General features: G+C 39.2%; 1 protein-coding gene across 7 annotated transcripts in view; it reads left to right on the forward strand.

Annotated features, from left to right (window-relative positions):
• The window catches only part of SLC9A9 (solute carrier family 9 member A9), a 701,238-nt gene that overhangs the window by 95,781 nt on the left and 586,691 nt on the right, over positions 1-18,766 (forward strand). Inside the window, exon 6 of one of the 7 annotated variants that reach the window (XM_053903746.1) lies at positions 13,490-13,553. The exons of the other annotated variants lie outside the window; for them this stretch is intronic. The gene's annotated coding sequence lies outside the window, so the exon portion shown is untranslated. The remainder of the gene's footprint in view (positions 1-13,489; positions 13,554-18,766) is intronic. 7 annotated transcript variants of the gene reach the window in all.

The raw sequence follows: 18,766 nt of genomic DNA on the forward strand, positions 1-18,766 counted from the left end.
ATGCTCCAAGGATGGCCTCCTAGAAGCCCCCAACTGGGCTTGAGATGAAGAGGAAAAGTTTCTAATTGTCCTCTCAGGGTAGGTATGAAACCTACACCAAGTATTCTCTCTAAAAAGCCACCCTCGGGGCGCCTGGGTGGCTCAGTCGGTTGAGCGACCGACTTTGGCTCAGGTCATGATCTCACGGTTTGTGAGTTTGAGCCCCGTGTCGGGCTCTGTGCTGACAGCTCAGAGTCTGGACCCTGCTTCTGATTCTGTGTCTCTCTCTCTCTGCCCGTCTGCCACTCATGCTCTGTCTCTCTCTGTCTCAAAAATAAATAAACATAAAAAAAAATTAAGAAAATAAAATTAAAAATAAAATAAAATAAAATAAAAAGCCACCCTCCTTTGGCTTTTTCATTGTTAGTCCTTTTAGGCCATTTTCTATGGTTTGGCTAAGGGTCACACTCTGATGTTTGTTACTCATTTGCTAGTGATGTTGAGACATTTGGGAATGTGGGAGCACCTGCCACCCATTTGTTTTTGTCACAACCTTTTTAGGCCTCCGACAAAAATGTGACAGAAAGAATTAGAGTTTAAAATCATGTTTCATAAACCCATTAACCACAAAAAATAAATTTCAGGGCAAGAGAGGATGAGAAGAACTGATTTGATACATAGAAATGTTAAATCAAAAATCATATGTCAAAAAGCATATACAAATTTAAAAGTTAAATGATAACCAGCAATATATTTTCAACAAAATAACAAATAAAAGGCAGATTACCATAATTATGTAAAAAAATCTTTTATAAATAATCATCTAGATTCCATATTTCACCACCTGCACCCTACCTCTCTATCCTAGCCCTCTTACCAATTTCCTGGCCTGGAAGAATAGGAATTTAGGGTAATGGATGCCTCTCATACCTCCTTATGTTCTTTTCACCACCAACAGTCAGAATGATCCTTTAAACATGTAAACAAGATCATGTCATTGCTCTGTCTGAACTTTCTTTATGGCTTTCCGTTACATATAAAATTTAATTCAAAGTCCTTACATACTGTGGCACCGAAGGCGCTAGGCCATCGGGTGCTGGCTGCATTTCTGACCTTATTTACAACCTACCCCTTTGTGAGAGCAGGGATTTTGTTTATGGCTATCACTCAGCACTTAGAACTATATTTAGCCAGGGCAGGCATTCACTGAATTTTTGTTGAATAAATGAGTTAATGGATGGATGACTAGAAGAAAAACACTAGTGAAATATAGAGTTTATTTAAACAAAGGATTCATCACCGACTAGTTGATAAGGGCACTCTCATATACTGCTTAAAGAAATATAAATTTAGACATTTTTGGGAAAAAATTTGGAAATAAGAATGTAAAATATATGAAGTTGATATCATTTTACGGATTTAGTGGTTTCTCTTCTAGAAATCCAGAATATGACCTACCAATTAATTTAGGTAAAAGGATTTCAATATAGCATTATTAATCATAATGAAAAATTGGAAACAATTTAAATGTCAAACAATAAAGGAAAAATTTAACACATTTTTATTTACTCACATGATGGAATATTATATAGATATTAAAATGATTTCCAAACAAATTTTACTTCTGGGTAATTCCAGGAAAATGTACACTATATAATGCTCAGTAAAAAAAAACAAATACAAAATTTTAGATATCATATAACTGTAATTTTAAAAATTTATGCATAAATGAAAAATTGGAGAAAATTCTTACAGTGTTCACTATAGTTCATTCTGGTTTGTGTAATAACTAGTGATTGAAATTTTCTTCTTTATACTTTGTTTAAATTTCAAATTTTATTATGTTTAGAATCAAGTATATAAAATTTATGTTAAAAATTATTCAATTGCCAGAGAAACTACTGATCAATGAATGCTGGCAGTCCTTAGCACTTCCATAGACAAGTGTAGGCCAGTATGAACATGAATCAAATGAGCATGAATCAAATGTGCATGAAATTAAATTAACTTCCTTAAAAACAAGGCCAGAGAACCATATGACAGAATTTAATGTACTCTTATAAAATGTGCATGAAAAGGAACTGCCTTTATTTTTTTTATATCTGTTCCTGTATTCCTCTACCTTCTTACAAGCCTCTTGACCACAGAAAATATTTGAGGGCACCTGGGTGGTTCAGTAAGTTGAACATCTGACTTTGGCTAGGGTCATGATCTTGTAGTTTGTGAGTTCAGGCCCCACATCGGATTGGTTGCTGTCAGTGCAGAGCCTGCTTCAGATCCTCTGTCCCCTCTCTCTGCCCCTCCCCTGCTTGCACTCTCTTAAAAATAAATGTTTAAAAAAAAAATACTTGATTTGTCGAGTGAATTGTTTCCATCTCATCCAGTTTAAAATAGTGTATTGTGAGTAATTAGTCTGTGTTATTCCATCTTTTCCTTATCTGATTGATGTAAATCTGGGGGCACGGTTCATGAGTTGTTGACCCTGGTTACAGTATCTCACTTTATTTTGCCACTTGCCACTTGCCACATCTGCCACAATGTCTTTTGCCTCTTAATGACTAGGGTCTTGGTCTGTCAACCACAGGAGCGAAGCTGGTCTCACTTGGTGTTAGGAGCAGTGTTTACAACTGATGTTGATGACAACAAGCCTTTATTGAGCACATACCATGTGAAAGGGCATTGTTCTATGAACTTGAAGTGCATTAGCATGTGTAATTCCCATCTCAGCTCTGTGTGATGTATACAGATAAGGAAACTGAGGCTCAGAGAGACTGAATGCCTTGCCCAGAGCCCGTAAGGTCAAATTTAGCATGTTCATGAACCTTGCTACTGCCCTCAATTGTCAGCTCTTCTCACAATGTAGCCTTCTCAATTGACTGCAGGTCTTCTTGGGACCCCTTCCTCAAGGTTTCAAGAACACCTGACTGCTTTTCCAAAGGCTAGTGGAATGGTTGGGATCTATGAAGCTGTTCTGAGATGACTGTATCTTAATTCCCCAACTACTGCTCCCTTACCTTGCCCAGGCTGGACTGGAGGCAGGATTGGCAGGCTGGAAGTTTCTCACAGGGAAAGAAGATAATTTGTCCCACTGACTTCAATTTTCCAGAGCCTGCTCTTCTGCAGACTTCCAGGAGACTTGCTTTATTACTAGTTCTCTTCCTCTAGACTCTGGATGAGATTTTTCCTTCTGAACTTTGTCCTTTCCCCTCCTTATCTGATCTTCAAGCTTTAGATCTTGATGTGTGAAAACTCAGTTATGGGATATTTAAGAAAACCATTGAAAAGTTAGGTTATCAGGAGAAAAAAAGAGTCTCACTAGAAAAAAAGTTCAAACAAGTTTTCTTTAGATATTACTTCAGTTTGTTGCTTTCATCAATTGGTCTTTATAGCGAAAAGCTAAAAAGGGGCGGGGGAGGAACCCACCTGCATTGCACAGAAAAGATATTGGGTGGTATTTGAAAACATTACTCTGCTCCTTATACTCATTAACCCTGACAGATCCATGCTAGCCTGGCCATCCCCACCTTCCTGTCTTAGTGGTCCTGCCTCCATCCTTCTGCCAACCCACATGCAAGAGCTATTAGTATCTAAGTTCAGCTGTTCACATCCACATTTGGAAAACTCTTGGGCTTCAAAGGACCCTTACTTAAATGTCACGGTTGTGAAAGTCAAACCTTAAACTTTGAAACTGACATCGTAGCTACAATTAGCTTGTGTGTGTGACAAGTGAGAGTGGGAAAAAGGACTCAGAGAGGAAGCCCACAGAGAGCATCAGCATTTTGCCCAGGCTACCCTCTTCTTTCTATTATCACTGTTCTCATTGCACAAAGGGAATGTTTAGTTTGTCTATTGGAGTCACAAGGCTAATGATAACGAGTCTTAGTTGGTATCTTTCATTTTGTCCACACATCTAGATTCCAGGTGATGTTTACCTCATGCAGGGGAAATAATCAACACTCCCTTTTTATATCAAAACATTCGGACTCACATTATCACTCTGTTCTACTTCCAAAACTCAAGGCTGCTATTTCTACTTTGAGATTAAGATATATACAGTAAGTTTGGTTCACACCCCCCACCACCTATTGGACTGGAAAGATTATAAGACACAACGAATGTAGACTACCAGTTCGAGGTTTATCTGGGTCCCTACTCCCTTGTAAGACTCCCCAAGAGTATGGCAAAGCAAGGAAGGAGGGAATCCAGTTATTCATCTGTGTTACTTATAAGGTATCTGGGAAAGGCTTGAGGTAATGGAAAAATGCTCTTTTGTCCTCTTTGTATTTGCCATGATGTCCACTTCCTATTCTCTCCTACTAACCTCGGTACCATGGAAAATCCAAAGTTTGGCATGTCCAGACCAGTTGCATCACAGCCTGGTGAGGAGACTTCCTTATCAGCCCTTCCATTTCGGTGGACTGTCAACTTACCCTTCTCCTCCCATGTTAACTGCCACAAAGCACCCCCAAACTGCAGCTGAACAGGATCCTCATCCTCAGTTACATTTTTAGCTGATAATAAGAAACCCAGAGAATCCTATTCTGTAACTAAATGTATATTTTCCAGCTTGGAAATGCAATTAGGTGAGTAAAAGGGAACAAACGAGCAAACAAAACCCACAGATTGTGCTTATAGTGGAATAAAAATAAACAGAAGAACCACTTTTCACTCAGGTATTGTTACCACGATAATTTTAATCAAAACAATCTTGCCTGAAAATTTAGTTAACAGTCCACACTCCTGTGAAATTCATTTCTTTCTTGTTTTAAAAGGCTCAACTAAGGGGAGGAACGACCTTTCAGGAAATCTTGTCCTTCCCTAGAGTCAAAGTTCTAGAAGTTGGAAGTTCACCTAAGTTAGTATTTAATGGTCTTCTCCCTTCTTCCTCCCTTGGATATTCTCATGTACTTGATTCCTTAAGTTGCTGAAAATAAAGAAAGTTACCCTGTTTGCTCAGAGATACTTTAAGATGGTCATGATCTCAAGGTTGTGGGATGGAGCCCCGTGTCAGCCTCTGTGCTGAGTGTGGAGTCTGCTTGGGATTCTCTCTCTGCCTGTCTCTGCTCTTCTCCCACTAGTGCATGCATGTATTCTCTCTAACAATAAATAAATAAACATTTTAAAAAATATATGTAAGTCATGAAATTAAAAAAGAAAACCCTTTTTTGAAAAGATATTTCTTCTCTGATGTACATAGTTTTAAGATTCTCCCCGTCTTAGGTCCTATCTCTGTCCTGGCTTTAAACCTCTGCGTTGGCAGAGGCATTTAGGCAATGGTTGCAGATATCTGCCAGGCTTGTTAAAATGGTCCTTCAGGAACAAAGGATATGAAAAGACAGTTCAAAGAAAATCTTACACAGATGCTCACCACCATTCATAGAGAGAAACACATATTACTCAGGTATACTATTTTTCACCCGATAGATTGACAAAGATCAGAAATTCTGATAATATATTGTGTTAGGGAACATGTTGGAAACGAGTATTCAGAGTTGGTACTGGGATTTTGCAAAATCTAACAAAATTGCCAAGGCTTATAATTGTTAACTCATAAGTCGTATTTCCAGTAAATTTATCCTATAAATATACTCATATACATGCAAAGGGAGAGATATAGAAGGTTGTTTATTGCAGAGTTGTTTGTAAAAGCTTTATTGGAAACAACCTTAAATGTTTATTAATAAGTTACTGGTTACATAAATTATAGTACATCCTTATATTGGCATACTAAGTACCCTTTAAAAGGCTGAGAAAAAATATACATATACATAGTCATCTCTATAACTGAAAGAATGAAGTGCTGAAAGGGGATACCATTTGCATGGAATAGTTGAAGGAGAGGTCTATGTATATTTTCTTATAGCAGCAAAAAATAACTCTTGAAAGACTTACAGGAAACTGATAACATGTCTTGCCCCTACAGAAGGAAACTGGAGGGCTGGGAGGTAGGGAGGGAGTGACAGTTTTCATTATATTTCTATCTATATACATACACACACAAATTATTTTTTGTGTACCCTACAAATATATAATCTATTTAATTTTTTTTTTCAACATTTTTAATTTATTTTTGGGACAGAGAGAGAGCATGAATGGGGGAGGGGCAGAGAGAGAGGGAGACACAGAATCGGAAACAGGCTCCAGGCTCCGAGCCATCAGCCCAGAGCCTGACGTGGGGCTCGAACTCACGGACCGCGAGATTGTGACCTGGCTGAAGTCGGACGCTTAACCGACTGCGCCACCCAGGCGCCCCTAATCTATTTAAAACTTAAACACACTTGTTTGTAAGTAGAAAACACTTTTAAATAACTTTGAGCTGTTTCTGCTCACAACACTTCTGATACCAAATGTGTGGTGTTTTCCCAATACCAACAAATTTTCCAACTCTTCAACCATCAACTGGGGGTGGGTGTTCTACAGTTCAATTCAATTCTGACACTAACTACCCAGAGTTAGCACAGACCCCATAGATTAAGAGCTTACTCCCACAAGACTGCCACCACTTCAGATACCAATTTCAACTCCCAGGCCTCCATAAATTGAGAATTCCCATGACTCCCTCCTCAGTTTTGATAATTTGCTAGAACATCTTACAGAACTCAGGAAAACACTTTACTTAACAATTTCAGGTTCATTATAAAGGGTTCAACTCAGTAACAACCAAATGGAGGAGATGCATAGGTCAAGGTATGGGGAGGGAGGGTGTGTAGAGCTTTCATGTCCTCTCTGGGCCTGCCAGCCTCTCTGCACCTCATTGTGTTTATCAACCTGGAGGCTGATGAAACTCTACTGTTGTTCAGGGGTTAGAATGGAAGTTTCATTATGCAAGCATTACTGATTAAATCATTGGCCATTGGTGATTAACTCTATCACTGGCTCTTCTCCTGTAGGTCAGGGGGTGAGGTTCAAAGTTCCAACCCTCTATTCATGCCATGGTTTTTCTGGCAACCAGCCCCCATCCTGACGCTGCCTAGGGATCCTCAGCTAGCAGTCATCTCATTAGAATATAAGAGACACTGTCACTCCAGAGATTCCAAGGGTTTTAGGAGTTATGTGCCAGAAGTCAGACACAAAGACTAACACACACACACACACACACACACACACACACACACACACACACACTTGATTATATTATAAATACATAGATAATAAATATCATCACAATAGCACTTTATCACCTTACAGAGGATGTGGCAGATCATATTTTCCAAAGATATCCACATCAATGTAGTACACACCACAAGCTCTTCTTACAATATGATGCTGACATTCCACATAAATCTGGGTGGGCCTGTGACTATGTGGAGGTGACCATTTTTTAATTTCATGGTTATATGAAAGCTGATATACCTGCCCCAACTCTCTTCCTCTCCAGGGATGCTTGCCTTTGGAATCTAGCTACCTTGTTGTAAGGAAGTCAGGTAGCCCCTCTGACTGAAGAAATTCGTGAAGGTGTTCCCACCCCAGCTCCAAGTGAGGTCCCCGTTGACAGCCAGTATCAGCTGCCAGGCTTGGGAGTGAATGAGCCAGCCTTCAGACTCCTGTAGTCCTCAACCTACAAGCCATCCTAGCTGGTGCCGACTGGAGCAGAGGCAAACTGCTGCCTCCCAGCTCTGCCCAAACTGCAGACTTATAAGCAAAATAAATGATAACGTTGTTTGGGGCCACAAAGTTTTGGGATGGTTTGTTGTTAAATAGGAATGAATGAGTGAAATAGAGGGGAAATTATTGGAAGTTTTTGAGAAGACCTCTCGAGTACTGTCATGAAATAAAGACAGGGGATGCAGCTTGGTGTCAGTCAGGCACAGCTATAATCAGATTGATCACTTCCACAATTAACCCTCTCTATATTAGTTTCCCCCTATCTGTTGGTCGTTGGTACTTCTCTTTTCCCATGTATCATTTTTTCAGGTCATCTGGCTTCATTTTCATGGTATGTGTTTCTAATTCCCAGTTCACAGCTTGGCCCCCTAAGAAGAATTAAGGCTCTTTTCTTAGTTACAGGATTCAGTATCCTGTGAAAAACCTTAGACTAATCAAGTGTGCCTAAGGGGAGAGTCCTATAACATTTGGCCCCCCAAGCCTCCTCTGAAGAATTAAGGCCTTTTTTTCTGATATGAGAAAAGTGTAAAATGAGTGGTCCTCCCTTTCGATTTTGGGGGAACTCTTAGGAAAATGATAAATTTCTTTCAATGTGAGTTTAAATCTCAGAAAAAATCTCAAGCAAAATACAGATCTAATTTTATGATAGATACCAGTGGCAAATAGGATTAGCTGAACAGGAATGCTTATAACTGTACCATCTTGGATTATTTCTATAAAAGTCATCAAAATTGATTGATCAGGGAGCCAGCAGAATCCTAATGGTAAATCAAAAGGGAGATCGTGAAGGGCAAATTCCTCCAGTATAGCTTTATATTAAACTAATTTTATGGAGCAGCGATACATTATAGTTATTTGGAACCTGGACTCTGGAGTCAGACTGCTCTGCTAAATGTGGCTCCACCACTGGTATCTCTACAACATTCAGGACTCTGTTCCTCAATTTCATCATCTGAACATTGGCTCTAATAACGTTTCCTACCACACAGAGTTATTGTGAGTTTTAATAAATTATATGTAAGCATTAATAATACAGTGTGGCACAAAATAAGTCCTCAGTAAATAATGACTGTTGCTTTTTATATACCAGACAGCAGATCTGATATCCTGCGGAATTTATGCTAAATTAAGCCTTTGTCACTGGAACTTATGACCAAGTTAAATTCATACATCATGAGCAAGTCCTGGCCAAAAGGTAGACACTAATGGAAAACTCTTTTCTACTGTTAACCCTTTGGTCCTTGTCTTCCATCTGTGTTTGAAAGGGGCAGCAGTGTTATGGACATGACGGCCCTCAGCATCAGTTCTAACTTCCATGTGTGTGTAGAATCATGCAGAGACTGGCGTACTAAATCCTACCTTTCCTAAACTCCCACAAAGTTGGTGTTCTGGATGCAAATTAGACTCTAATTGAATGCACTTATGTAGAGCCTTTAAGGTAGATATGAGATGGGTGCCATCTTGCTTTGGGTCTTTCTACTGGCAAACATAATTATGAAGACTTTGGGTTTTTTTTGGAGCAAAAGTCTAGTGTGTTGATAACCAGATAGGTGTGTCAAGGATCAGCTGTGATGGGAAGGGAGGTGACTGCAGCTTCCTGGACCCTGCATCACAGAATTGGCAATGAGTTTTGAGGTCACCCAACCCAAAAGTCACCTTCTGAAGTCCCACATCTCTGAATATGTCAGAGGTAGCAGTTCTCCTGACAAGCATGTTGTATGATGTTGACTGGGAGTCATTTCTGTACCTTACTCCTCTATTGTCTCCAACACACCTAAGCACACAATTCCCTGCATTGTATTTTTTAAGCTCTTTTTCTTGCCCACAAACTATGACTGATTCAGACAGGGAGACACAGAAGTTGTCTTCCCTGTTGCTGTCCTCTTTCAAATGATTACCTTTTCCAACTTATTCAGTATGGCCTTGCTGAATTTCCCTTTATAGTGGAGAACAAGAAAAGGAGAGCAGGCTGTATGTTGGACTGCTGGTAAAAGGTGATTCCTCAAAAACTAACAAGTTGATCATGTGCACAGGAGGAAAGTCATTCTTCTGCTTCAGCACTGTTATGGAGGTACCTGGGGTCATACATGTATGAGTATATGTTAGTAAGAGTAGCTGAAGTAGGCCTCAGCATGGTCACCCCTTAAAAAATTTCAGTTGACTTTATAATTTATTGTTAGATATTTCCACTTAAGCAGAAAAATTCAGATCTGTTTTAATCTTCTTTGCTGTGCCATCTGGAAAAAATTACTTTTTAATGCTTCCCATTCTTCATCAATACTGGCATTGGGTTCTCAGAGTTGTTCTCAGCCCCCTTATTCCTTCCCTTCTGTCTTTCTCTACAGAACATAAAAAACCATACACTCACTGCCTTCCCTTTTCTTGCCCTGGCAAGGGTCATATGATCTAGTTTTAGAGTAATTCTGCCAGGGGTAGCTTCTAGAAAAGCTTTTGTTTTACTTGTAAAGGAACAGATGTGGTTAGTGTGGTGTCCTTCTACCTTGAAAATAAATTTTTTCGGGAGCCATAGCAGCCATTTTGTGAACATGAAGTGAAAAGCCAACTCAGCAAAGATAGCAGAGGGAAAAGACAAAAGTCTAAATCTTTGATGACACCACTGAGTCTCTTGATCTGCCCTGAACTTCTTAACCCTGGTCTTTTCCTTAAAGCAAGGATAATAAACGCTATTTGTTTAAATGAATATTTTTAGGATATTCTATTTCTTGCAGCCTCATTCCTACATAATATGTTATTTATACCTCCTGGGGTTTTTGTGAGGTTCCAATAAGGTAACTGGTATGAAAGTACTTTGAAAAACTATAAAAAGAGAACCAGTTTTAAAGTCCCATTTTAAAAAGAATCAGGTGTTTTCTGAGTAGCTCAAGGTAGAGGAAATTTCAGTGAAATGATAAATGATTGAAATAAATATGCCACATATTTCTTTCAACAACTCAGATGAAGGCTTGCTTCTCTCTTAAATTATTAATAATCCCATTTAGTACTTTCAAAGTGCTTTGCCATCATTTGATATGTAATCCTCAGAATTTCTCTAGCAGATTGTAAAATCTCATTTTATAAGGAAAGAAGTGAAAACAAGGTTTTTCAAAGACTTTCTCAGAGACATATGCCTGTGGCAGACTCAGAATTAAAAATCAAAGAATCTAACAGTCCAGTGTGTAATTGGCTTTCTCGTGTAAGTTTGATACGCAGGGTGTGACACAGCCCATGAAAGGAAGCCCTAAGCATTTAAAGTTATATCTTATATGTATATTCAAAATAAAGTCCAGCTAACCTATGAGACTGCTTGTACTTGAGAATAAACTGCCCTTATGTACAACATTGGAAAAGGGCAAGGAAAGAATATATTTTACCAGTAATGAACTTAAGTCTACTTGTTGTACTACTATAAATTGTGTAATAGTTTTGTGTCTCCCCCCCCACCAAATTCATATGTTGAAACCTAATCCCCAATGTAATGGTATTATAAGGTAGAGCCTTTAGGGGGTAAGTAGGTCATTAGTGCTCCACCCAATGGGAGTAGTACCTTTATAAGAGAGATCCCAGTGTGTGTAAGAATGTTTGCTTTTCTTCTTTCTTGCCAACACTGATCTGAACATGAATAAACTCTTTAAATCTTGCTAATTGGATGGATTAAAAATGAAAAATATCTCATTTTAATTTGCATTTTCTTGTTATTAAATGAACCCCATTTTACTTGACTATAGTTTGTATATACACAGATCTGTAAATTATTTATTCATATTTTATAGAATTTTTTCCTGCATTTTCTTTTTCACACTGATTTGTAGTTCTCTGTGTATTTAAAACTCTAATCACCTGGGGCACCTGGGTGGCTCAGTCAGTTAAGTGTCTGACTCTTGGTTTTGGCTCAGGTCAGGATCTCATGGTTTGTGAGTTCAAGCCCCGCATCAGGCTCTGAGCTGACAATGTGGAGCCTGCTTGGGGTGCTCTCTCACCTCTCTCTCTGTCCCTCCCCTGGTTGCATTCTCTCTCTCTCTCTCTCAAAATAAATAAACATTAAAAAGAGAGAGAGAGATCCCTGAGAGCTTCCTTGTCCCTTCCACCATGTGAAGACAGCTAGAAGACATCTGTCTGTGAAACAGGAAGTGGGCTTCCCACCTTATGAGAAATAAATTTCTGTTGTTTATAAGTCACCCAATCTGTGGTAATTTGTGATAGCTGCTCAAATTGACTGAGACACACACCAAGAGCCTTATCCAATCCTGACATAAAATAAATGAGGCATTATTTTCTTGATGTACGTCGTTATAAGCAGTAAAACAATTCTTTTCAATATTACATGTTGAAAAAAAACAGGGGCAAAATAAAGTCAGATATCTAAATGCCTAAGCATGAAGTGGTTTCATGTTCACCCTTAAAAATGGAAGCAATGAATAGTAATTAAAATCTCCTTCAGAAGTGTGGTGGTCAGAATCCTCTTCCACTCTCAACCCAAGAAAATGTTCTGGCAATTTTAATCATGTTTTTTCTGATGAAACAGAAAGTTCACTTTTAATTAATGGTGTTATTTTTCAGAACAAATTTATGCATTTCAAGGCCTTTTATCCAAATTCTGACTTAGGAGGATTTGTGTGATATGAGATCAAAAACGGGAAAAAGAAGAAAGAACTCAAATAGAAATACAAAAAGGTCTTAATTAAGTCTATATTTTCACTATCATTATTTTCAAATCCAAAGATGAATGATAAGGTGATGTCCTGTCCCAGCTGTACTACTTCCTAGCTGTAGGACTTTGGACAAGTGCCTTTCCTCTGCATTTAGTTTCCTCTTATTGTAAATGAGCATAGTGATAGTACCTATTTCATTGGGTGATTGAGCTGATTGTATGAATTCCTATGGTAACAGTAATGTTAGCTGTTATTACTATCTGTAAAAACCCAAACTATGCCAAAACTAAGAAATGGGAACGTAAGACAAATACTATAAAAGTTGTCTAAACTTCTAGCCTGGTTGGAGTGGCAATGAAGGTAGATTTGACTTCCAGGGTAGCACTGCTGCATCTCTGCATTTTGGGAGTTTAAATGATTATTATTTAGATCTGTTCTCTCGACTCGTTAACATGCCTCTTGCAGGACCTGTGTCAAATACTAAAGAGCAGATTGTTGAGAGGTGACACAGAGCACACATTGGTTCGGTTCTGCCATCCTTAAAGGCAACAATAGTTACTGGACATTGAGGCAGGGGAGGGGGGACACATTTGAATTTGAGAGATGTAGAGGGTGGTGTTCAACAAGAAATCAGAGGTGTTCCTGAATAGAAATCCACTGTTAACAGAAGAAAATTATCAAAAATTATTGAAGAATTATTGCTTGTCACAGCAAGGAGCAAATGGCTGCCCAGAAATGTGCTTTCCAGAGAGCCAGACCAGTAGAACTCTAACATGCCCTCTGGATTTCTTGTTAAAACTTAGGAATTTATGACTTTGTGTATCTTGAGAAACTTATCAGAAGACCATGGGGGAGGGGAAGGGGAAAAAAAAGTTACAGAAAGGGAGGGACGCAAACCATAAGAGACTCTTAAACACTGAGAACAAACTGAGGGTTGATGGGGGAGTGGGGAAGAGGAGAAAGTGGGTGATGGGCATTGAGGAGGGCACCTGTTGGGATGAGCACTGGGTGTTGTATGGAAACCAATTTGGCAATAAATTATATTTTAAAAAAATAGAAAAAAAACTTAGGAGTTTATAGGAATAGTACACACCTTGGGAGAATGAGAATTCCGTGAGATGTTTAAATCTCTGTTACCTTGTGATTTAAGGCTGTGGCATATGTACATTTTGTTTGTTAACTACCTCTTCTGCAATAGTTTTATACTAATAAGAACAGGGTAGTAAGAAAACATTCTTGCCTATTTTTTATAACAGATATTCCCAAGGTGTAGTGAAGTTGGAATTGGGGGAGAGAGATAGGAAACTGAGGCCAAAGAAAGTAAGTTCTTGAAACTGGAATAATTTAGTAGGGTGAACTCCAGGGGGAAAATGTGCATAGAATGTAAATGCCACGCCAATCCTGGCTTCTAGATATTGTTATGGCCAGGGACACCCAGCACAGGACTGGACCCTTCACCCTCAGAGCATCAAGTGTTCTCAGTGTCCCCAAAGTACCTTGCATGTTTCCTGTTTGCCTCCCAGTTGGCTCAGCGTCTCCTAAGTTGGGCTGAAAGGGGAAATAAGATGAAAGAAGGGTGAGGGAGAGAAGACAGGGGAATACAGAAGGAGTAGGGGAAATTAGAGAGAAAGGAAAGAGAATGCAAAAGAAGGAAGAAAATGAGATAATATAAAAGGAAGAAAGAAAAGAAAGCATGACAGGACAAGCATGGACTCACAAAGATGTCACTAGACAGCTGGGACTGCAGTGTGGAGCTAGCACCCAATGCATAAAAGGAGGAAAGGGACATCATATCTGGAGGAGCTTCCTTAGAGTAGAGGAGTTAGAGAGATAGGAGAAAAAAAGGGACAAAGGATAAGAAAACACTATTTGTTATCCTAGATGTCTGCATAATAATCATCTTTGTGTCTACTGTGTCAACACTCTTAGTGGCAATGTAGGCAGAACCACATCGAATATTATTTCAAAACAGCAATATACCTTTTTATGGAGGCAAAACGTATAAGGAGGAAGGGGAATCAGATAAATGATGAAGGAGGAGAGAGGAGGCCAAGCCTGTGGGACACTGCAGACAGGAGCTGATGCCGACCCCTTGGGAATGGAAGTGATGCAATGCCTGGGAGAATGAACAGGATGTTTACTGTCCTTTCGTACACTTAAAAAAGAAAAAGAAAAGGAAAAAGAAAAAAATACAGCACTGGTCACATACAACTGTTCCTTAAATAACAGTGCGTTGGCATTCAATTTATCTGTGAGTGGGATAATTGGTATCACCTTGAGGTTTTGCATGTGTGGTATTGTTTACATGTGATTTTATACAATAATTATTTCAATCTGTATTTTTTAATAAAGTTTATTTTGAGAGAGACAGAGACAGTGCAAGCAGAGGAGGGGCAGAGAGACAGAGGGGGAGAGAGAATCCCAAGCAGCCTCCACACTTTCCATGCAGAGCCCAATGCAGAGCTCAGAACCCACGAACCATGAGAGCATGACCAGAGCTGAAATCAAGACTCAGAAGCTTAACCAACTGAGCCACCCAGACACCTCTCAATCTGTATTTTTAAACCAGACCTGAGCACTTTTTCATTTGTGTATTAGATCCTTTCACTTTTTGACATGAGTCATTTATTTCTCCACTGAAGCATCTGTCTATCAAGGCATGTCTTGGACCAGTAGTTCTCAAACATTAGTGAGCACTGGAATCATTTGGAGGGCTTGTTAAACACAGGTTTCTGGGTTTCACCCCACCAGGGTTTCATACGCAGTGAGCTGAGGTGGAATAATCTGCATTTCTAACAAGTTTCCAAGTGATGCTAATGCTGCTGGTCCAGACCTTGCTTTGAGAGCCACAATATTTGACCAATAAAAGAGTGTTCCTCCTGAGTGAAGTTACTATTACTGAAGAGATATTGAAATACAAGGTTGTATTTCAAGGGTGGAATTTTTAGAGTTTAGAAAAACTTTGTTAGAAGCATTACAATACAAAGTTATCAATTATATTATCATATGAATACTAAAATCAGAGTTCGGTGATGTTTCATAGGGAAAGCTTCTGAATTTGTGACTTTCTCTGATTAGATGACTCATCTGAAGGTCTGGCCTCCCCCATTGTGGTCTCTTCAGTTTTAAAAACTAAAACTTAGAAGAGTTAGGGTAGAAAATTTCTCTCCTTCACATGAGTCCATCTTGGCCCAGAAGGAAAGACACATTCACCAACTCTTCTGTCCTTCTGGAATAGTCCTGGCTAAGAGGCTTGTGCCCCTCCTCCCACCCTCCTCAAGCAGAGCGATACTTAAGCTATATTTAACCCTGGAGGATTATGCTTGTAACAGAGGAAGAGACCACTTTTCTCTCTTTCTGTGACCCCCTGAGCTCTCAGATGCAAACAGGCTCACCTTCACTTCTGTGGCAATGCAGTAGCCCACCGGGGTCATGTCCTTCTACAGGCAGCAGTACCTATTTGAGACCGAGCCCAATGTAGGCTTGTCCCTGAAGCTGGCTCGGTAAGTGGCTACACAGTCTTGTCTGCAGCCTGGACACAGCCCCATTGTGAATGTGCAGATTCTAATTCTAAGATCCAAGCTCCATTCTCCAATATGCTTCAGCAGAAGCACTGCTAAGGCATTAATACAGTTGGCTATATTCACTTCATCAGTCAGCACCCTGGAGGTGAGCAAGAGAAAATTTTAACCTAAAATACCTCAAAAATACGGGCTGGGAAACAAGTAGATACGCAAGATGGGCATTTGGTCACTATAAGGAAATCTAAGGAGACTGACAATCTTAGGGTGGGACTTGGTGGCTAGCTTAGGCTGGGACAGCTCATAGTGGCTTATAGCATGTCCACAGCTGGTACATCAGACACAAGGATGCTCAGAAGCAGAGTTCCAGTTATAGAGTTCCACCTCAAAGCAGGTGATCTTCACTATTCAAGGCCTTTTTAGACATTTGTGGAAAGAATGATTATCATTTTCATGGCATCTTTTTTTTTCCCCCACATAGTGCTTCTCAGCTAGGTCTGTAAGTTAAGTTTCCCATGGGGCACTGGGTACTACTGTGTTCATTTCATCCTCTAGTTTTTCAGCATCAGGCCTCAGTAGCAACTCTAGAGCACTTGTTCCAAATTCTGACTGCTTTACTTTGTTTTAAACTACATCAAGAGACAAATAATTTCTAGGGCTCATGAGGCTACTGCAGAGGGTTCTGGAAATACCCCGACCTGTGCCTCCAGTCATATATTGGCTCTGAATTGGATATGTTTAGAATTCTGCTCATGGGTGTACATTTCAGAAACTGCAACTAGTTTTAACCACATAAGGGTAGTGGAAGAAAGAAAGAGGAATGTTGGCCTTCTCCTATAGTGGCTATATCACATTTTTAAGTGGAAGTAGAGGGCAAAACAAAACCATCCTTATTATGAACCAAAGGCTAAAGAGGAACAATTTTAAGATTTTTACCCAGAACACTCTGACATTAGGAATTTGGTTTGTTTAGTGATATATCAAGGACAGAAAACTCTTTGGAAAGAGGTTTGATCTTGCAATCAGAGCATCAATGAGGAAAACTGAAAGTAAAATGAAGTCATATGTTTTGAAATAGAGGTGAAATAAGATTGAATTCTTGAAAAAAGATGGGACTAGCAAAAAGGGAAATATTTTAGTGTTACCCAATCAAGGACTTTGGAGAGCTCAAGAGAACAAACAAAAACAGTAAGATGGAGAAAGCTAACTGAGTTAACTCCCCCAGTGAAGGCCCAGGTAGAGAACACATGGAAGAACATTAAATACATGTTACTAAGGGAAAGAAAATAATATGAAAAGGCTACATTACTATTATTTGATCCCAACTATATGACATTCTGGTAAAAGCAAAACTATGGAGATGAGAAGATCAGTCATTGCCAGGGGCAGGTGGAGACAGTGGGGAGATGAATTGGCCAAGCACAGAAGTTTTTTTAGAGCAGTGAAAATATTCTGTATGATATTATAATGATGGGCATATGTCATTATACATTTTTCCAAACCCATAGAATGTACAACACCACAAGAGAACTTTATGAACTTTGGGCAATTATGATCTATCAATGTAAGTTTGTTCTTGGTAAAAAAAAAAAATGTGCCATTCTTATGAATGATTCTGGTAATGAGGAGGCTCTACATGTGTGGGCAAAGGATATGAGGGAAATCTCTGTATCTGTCTCTTAATTTTTTTGTAAACCTGAAAATACTCCCCTTATGTATCTGCATATACATATAAATTTTGTGGAAATGTTGCATGGTGTTTTCAGAAAAGAATGGAAAATATTTGATAAAAGGGCTGGAAGATTAGCAGAGAATACATTAAACATTGTTTGGTAAGTTTTAAGGTGACACCATCGCTTTAGTTTGCAAAACTCATATGGCCATGGTTTGGGGGAAGATGTCCAGGAAATTCATAGTTAGGACTCTGAACAAGGGTTTAGGGACGATAAGTCACTGTAAAAGTAGCCCAATAATTCAAAAGAGATAATTTACAAGCCAGGGTTAGCTGCTGGGCAGATGGAAGATAACTTACGGGTAGAATTATACAATTTAGGATGAAGAAGGTGACTGGATACTTTTAAACAGTGAACACATTTGATTGCTCTGGAACTCATTAATTTTGTATGGGGGACCCTAGAACAACTGTCTTGTCTTAAAGAAAGAAGACGTCAGGCATTCTAATCCAGCTATCAATGCTACCCAGGAGGAAAAAACATTCAAGGCCCTGCTGATCTTGTAGGATTCATGGAAGAACAGAAGGGAATGGAGTATTAGGGGATTATCAAACTGCTGTAAGAAAAGATGTATCTGAAGGAATAGTTGCATCACTGATTATGCGGGAAAAATGTGTTTAAGGATTGGAAAGTCCAAAAGCCAAGGAACGTCAAGGTTTTAGGGAAAATCACATGAAAAAAAAGCATAATGCAGCAATCAAGAGAGACATAAAAATTCATTTGAAAAAAAAAGGTTATTATGGAGATTTTCAGCTCACATGAAAGTAGAGGAAATAAAACAATATTCATCATGCAGCCCCAACAAACCATAAAACTGTTGCCATTCATATCATAACAATTCCCTCACATGATTTTATAGTGGAGTATGTTAAAGGTCTAGATGTTTGTCATTTCATTAATAATTAAGAGGTTTTCAACATGCAGGACAAACACAGGGCGGCCAATAAATTTAAATTTATTGGAGAACTGGACTAGAGGTGTCATCACTGCACATTTTATGGTTTTAAAAGAAGATAGTATTGAGGCACCTGGGTGGCCCTGTGGGTTAAGCATCCAACTCTTGATTTCAGCTCAGGTCATGATCTCATGGTTTGTCATTTGGAGCCCTGCATCGGCTCTGCACTGTCTGTGCAGATTCTGACACTTGGGAATTCTCTTTCTCCCTCTCTCTCTGCACCTCCCCCACTCTCACCCTCTCACTCTCTCAAAATAAATTTTTTTTTAAAAAGAGAAGATAGTATTTTGAATGTTTCTCTCTAATGGCGAGACAGTGCAGTAT

Source organism: Panthera pardus, unplaced genomic scaffold (genome assembly GCF_024362965.1).
Source record: "Panthera pardus isolate Hobbes unplaced genomic scaffold, ASM2436296v1 HiC_scaffold_16, whole genome shotgun sequence".
Taxonomy (NCBI): Eukaryota; Metazoa; Chordata; class Mammalia; order Carnivora; family Felidae; genus Panthera; species Panthera pardus.